This window comes from Leiobunum rupestre, chromosome 2, assembly GCF_980474605.1.
Source record: "Leiobunum rupestre chromosome 2, qqLeiRupe1.1.hap1, whole genome shotgun sequence".
In the NCBI taxonomy this organism is placed as follows: domain Eukaryota; kingdom Metazoa; phylum Arthropoda; class Arachnida; order Opiliones; family Sclerosomatidae; genus Leiobunum; species Leiobunum rupestre.
The window spans coordinates 19127321-19133181 of NC_143385.1; the positions used below are offsets into that span (position 1 = coordinate 19127321).

At 32.8% G+C, this 5861-nt stretch overlaps 2 non-coding genes across 2 annotated transcripts; one reads left to right on the forward strand and one right to left on the reverse strand.

The window, feature by feature from the left end:
* Positions 1-367: 367 nt before the first annotated feature.
* On the reverse strand, positions 368-439 carry TRNAE-CUC (transfer RNA glutamic acid (anticodon CUC)). Its single transcript has one exon. It is a non-coding gene; the product is annotated as a tRNA-Glu (tRNA).
* Positions 440-4788: 4349 nt separating this feature from the next.
* Positions 4789-4860, forward strand: TRNAE-CUC (transfer RNA glutamic acid (anticodon CUC)). Its single transcript has one exon. It is a non-coding gene; the product is annotated as a tRNA-Glu (tRNA).
* Positions 4861-5861: the final 1001 nt, after the last annotated feature.

Below are 5861 nucleotides of genomic sequence, written 5' to 3' on the forward strand. Positions count from 1 at the left end.
TTTATTTGCATAGACGTGTAGTGATAATAGCGATGTACATGTATTATTCTGGAGGCTGCCGTTAATTTAGCTTATCCTTAACTGTTTATTATATCTTCTAAGCTATTATGTAACATATCTTTTTCTCGTTGTGGCCTTTGGTCGCTTTGTAAGTCGATAATATTGAATAAGAAATTTTCGCAAAAGAAGAAAAGAGTGAGCCAACTTAATTCATATATCGATTAGGACTATTCAAGAGAGAAAACAGACAAATCTCCTCGGGTATATGGCAAAAACTATCCATTTTCAAAATTGACACATTTTTGGTGGATATTAAAATGACAGTAGATAGAAGATGAATGATACATTGAACGATAAAAAATACATATTCCGACGCCGGGAATCGAACCCGGGCCTTCTGAGTGAGAGTCAGAGATCCTAACCACTAGACTACGCCGGACTGTCAGTTGCGTTCTTTGAAATTAATTTCAACAAGATAGACTCTCCTAGCTGGCTCTCTTCCAAGCGCTCTTTTTTTAAGGCTAATTGTTTATAAATAACCCATTGGCTTCAACGTTTCAATTTTTGTCACATCCTTTGCTATTAAAGTCGTTATAGCTTAGAACTACTCGTCCGTACGGCGCCCGTAGGTTTTAGAGGTAAGCAAACATGACGAAAACCACTGTTTACATCTTCTTATAGTTGTTCAGTATTGTGGAATTCGTATTGTATTTAGTGCAGAGCCATAACCAGGTAAGCGTTAACGCAAGATGGGGATTTTTTAAGCAGTCATTAACAGTTTTTCGGATTTTTTATAAATATTTTTTTTAAACATGCATAAGATTTTCTGAAATTAAAGATGTGGTTTTCAAATACACATTAATAGCATTTTCCTAAGATTTTCGTTACCTTTACAAGTAATATTTTATACTACCACAGCATTAAGTGGATCCCTCGCGCACCTGGCAACTGTCGAAAATATGCCACTATTCCCAGGGGTTTATGAAGACCAATGTTTTGCTACTGGATGCAACTTTTAAAGCTTATTATTATTATCATACTTTGGGCTCATATTGGAAATTTAAATTCACAATGTACTAGTAAAATGTATGCAATTCTTAGGATTTATAGAAAACTAAAAACAAGTAAAATATTTAGAACGCTATACACCAGTTTCATTTGTTCAAGAATCGAGTATTGTTCTGTTATCTTGGGGGAGGTAGTGCATATAATGTTAAACAAGCCGAAAGAGTACAGATAAGATATGCTTATTATTAAAAAAATATTATCTTCTAACAATAAAAAGTCGTTTAAAATATATTGAACTTATTTTTCTTTTTCAAATAATTCATAATGACGTCAATTGTGTAAATTTCATAAAATGTTTAAAATTTAGAGTAACTCAAATTACCACCAGAAACGGTAACATTTTTTATGTAGAATATTCAGAATACCTATAATGTTCATAATATAAACTTAAATATATTTCATGAAACTGTAAGCAGTTTTAGAAAATATTTGTTATTATAATGATATCCTATTATAATAATTTTGTTTCATTTAGCACATTTTTTAATTATTTGTTTTGTTTTAACTCTTAGTTTTGTTGTTACGGTAAACGTTTGATGTACATGAACTATTTTAATTTAATCTTGTCAAAATATGAATGTAAATAGAACGGACTAACGTTATTGTCGGAAGATGGTGGAAAAGCATAATTTTTAATTATTATCTAAATGTTTATAATAATGTAAATTCTGTAAAATTGTAAAAAGTGATAACCTGATCATGTTATTTTGCAGCAATAAAAAAAATTCAATTCAATTCAATGTTGATCATCGCACTTTCATTTAGCGGAACGAGCGAGCGAAGCGAGTGTGTGGAGCTCTCATTGTCGTGATCTCGATGGGAAAATTTTTGTGTGTTTTTCTGTCGCCTTTGGGGGAGGGAAGAACGTGGCCGGCACAAGATAGGAGAAAAAAAAATTCTTACTCACATTATAAATAATAGCTTACTCATATTATAAATAATAGCTTACTCGCATTATAAATAATAGCTTACTCACATTATAAATAATAGCTTACTCACATTATAAATAATAGCTTACTCACATTATAAATAATAGCTTACTCACATTATAAAGAATAGATTACTCACATTATAATGAAAAGCTTACCCACATTATAAATAATAGCTTACTCACATTATAAATAATAGTTTACTCACATTATAAAGACTAGCTTACTCACATTATATATAATAGCTTACTCACATTATAAATAATAGCTTACTCACATTATAAATAATAGCTTACTCACATTATAAATAATAGCTTACTCACATTATAAATAATAGCTTACTCACATTATAAATAATAGCTTACTCACATTTTAAATAATATCTTACAAAACTTCTAATTAAGATCTTAGACATTCTTACTAGCCTTCTTAAATATGTCAAATATATTAAATGATTATGGTTGCGCGCGCGTTCCGCTCAAGTTTTTGTTGAGAAAACCGGTTCCGGGTTTGAGACGTCCTAGTTATACGTTCTTATTCCCATATTATTACACAAAGAGGTAGGGGGAATATGCTGTGCGCAGTTTTTGTCTACTGTTTGTTCTAAAACTAAAATTATTGCACAATAAAGAAATAATAATAATAATAATAGATTTGGCCAAATATGTGCCATGCAGCGCTCACATCCAAATTAGTAATTCGTTTCGATGTCGTCAACTAGGAAAATTTGGTTTGGTTAGCCTCCCTCCTTATCTCCGCTACTAAAGTGGCCCCCGATGGTCTGGTGCCTAGAGCCCCCCCCCCCCCTTCCAGGGTCTTAATCGGGCACTGCTAATTAATTGGTTACAAACAATCGTATATTTACCAGTTTTGTTTAATTAAGTAAGGCATTATAAATTAAATATAGCTTGATATGGTGAAAATGATAATTTAGTATTTTTTTTCTTGTATGCCTCGTTTTTAAGTTTGCAAATTGTACCATTAGTTACAAAACAAATAACATAAATCCGGATACTTTTTAATTCTACTGTTATCTGAAAAGCTTCGGGGAAACCACAGGTTACGAAGAAGACCAAATTAATTTTATCTTCGAACGACTCTGTGAATGATCTGAAAGTCGAACTTCTGGCATTGCGGTAGAAGAAAGATGCTCTGCCTCCAGTTAATATTAAAAATCACCTAAAACAAATTTAAAATCCTTTTAAAAAGAAATTACGTGAAGATTGACAGTTATTTTAAAAACTTTCTACCCGGCCTTCGGCTTTAAGTTATTCATTTAAATTTATTTAAATTACAAGAAAAATAATGAAGAACGATCTGAAATTGAAAATGAAATTAAAGTTGAAATTTTGAAATAATTTGTGATACATTTTTCCATTTAAGAAATAATAATTGGTGTTTTACTTATTGCCTATAATTTTCATAATGGAAAAAGTGTAATTGCGGAAGTCAAATTTTAGAGTCGCGTGGGATTATATTGATTACAGTTTAATTATAATGAATTGTACTATTTGTTTAGTGTAATCTATTACAGAAGTATTTAAACAAAGTTGAATTTTTATAATCATATAATCGTAACAAGTTGGCAAGCCAAAATATACCTCTCCTCGGAAGAATTGTCCCTAGTGGTATTAATTTCTCGAGATAACCCTTAAAGATATTTCTCCGCAATTTAGAGTTATTTGTTAAAAATGTTATCCCAGTTCTATCCCGCCCGGTATAAAATTTTAATTATAATTAAAATAATTGAGACGAAACGACCAATTTTAATTTATTCAGAATACCATAAGTTAAGTAGTTACCACAGTGAGTTAGACGTACTATAACAATGCACAATTGAATTAAACCCTTTTTACAGTACAAGTTTGCCAATTTAAAATAATACAAAGCAAATTTTAATGAAAGAAATATCTACAGAGGGTATTATAACGACCGTTCGCTTTTTGGTTTATAATTTTAACGGAATCGGGCTGATTTTAATTAAACGATAGATTATCGAAATTTTGTTAAAAGAATATTCCCTAAGGCCGCGCGATAAATTTACGAGAATAATTTCCCGTCGCCGTTAACATTTTGATAATTTAAAGCAAGGCCTCACAATATTTTGCAATAAAATAAATGCAAATATGCATTACATGAAACATCGATCTTAAATTATTGTCGAAATTCGCAGTTTTTATATTATAAATAACATTATGTACTTTAACTAGATGCTTTTGCGAGAGAAGAACCAAATTTGGTGAAGTCACGTTAGCTCTAAAAGTTGCACCCAGTAGCCAAACATTGGTCTTATTAAACCCAATCGGAATAGCGACAGTTGCCTTGAGAGCGAGGGATTCACTTAATGCTGTGGAAGTGTAAAATATTACTCGTAAAGGTAACGAAAAACTTATTATTTTATTAATGTGTATTTGCAAACCACATCTTTAATTTCAGAAAATCTTATGCATGTTTAAAAAAAGTATTTATAAAAAATCCCCATCTTGCGTTAACGCTTACCTGGTTATGGCCCTGCACTAAATACAATACGAATTCCACAATACTGAACAACTATAAGAAGATGTAAACAGTGGTTTTCGTCATGTTTGCTTACCTCTAAAACCTACGGGCGCCGTACGGACGAGCAGTTCTAAGCTATCACGACTTTAAAAGCGAAGGATGTGTCAAAAATTGAAACGTTAAAGCCAATGAGTTATTTATAAACAATTGGTCTTAAAAAAATGAGCGCTTGGAAGAGGGCCAGCTAGGAGAGTATCCTCTTGAAAGTAATTTTAAAGAACGTAAGTTCTAGTCCGGCGTAGTCTAGTGGTTAGGATCTCTGACTCTCACTCAGAAGGCCCGGGTTCGATTCCCGGCGTCGGAATGTATCGTTTTTCTCGTTCAACTTTTCAATGAAAAATTCATCTTCTATCGACTGTCTTTTTTAAAATCCACCACAATATGTGTTCATTTTGAAAATGGATGTTTTTCGCCAGATACCCGAGGAGATTTGTCTGTTTTCTCTCTTGAATAGTCCTAGCTTGGAAGAAGGAGAGAAGGGAAGCGCAGTCTTGCTTTAAAAACCCGCCCCCGAGCTTTTGCTAAAAACCACTCTCACCTGGAAGCATTAGCAAAGGCTAGAGAGGCTCTTATTGTTTTAATACAGAAATCCTAGGTGACATTCACTTCTCGTATCGCCAGTCAAGCGAGTTAGCCTCCGACATAGTGCCGGCGCCTGAAGTCGCGGAATGTTTCCGGTTCCAAAGTTTCCGTTTGCTCTGAACTTCTGAAGACGAGCCTGCCTTAAGCCTAGGCTAGTATTTTTATATTATCATAAATAATTTGCTATAATATTTAATCTTGTTAAAATCCAAAAAATGGTAAATTGCTGCTATAAAGGCAGCAAGAATGATTCCCTGTTATCGGACAGGGATTATATGTTAGGAATATACTTCATTACATTCCCAAAACCAAAGACCCAATTAGAGAAATGCAAGCGATGGATTTCAGCTTGTTCTCGACCAGATTTTTTAACACTGGATAAAATAACAAAGCACAGGTATTATATTATAAGCTAATTAATTGTTCATACGTAAGAGCTTCATTTATTTATATCTTTCAAGGTATGTGTGTTCATATCATTTTCCTGGCGGCAAAGGTCCAACCAAATTAAATCCGGATCCAGTGCCGTATCACGAGTATTGCCAAGATGATACTCACAACACGTGTTCAATCCCAATTTATTCTACTGTAGAATTAACTTTTTCGGAAATTGATAATACTGTATTTCATACTGTTCAGGCAGTATTGGATTCAGATGTGTCGGATGCGCTAGTAAGTCCGGAGTTGTCACTATCTTGTTTTGATGTAGTTGCTACTTCGGGG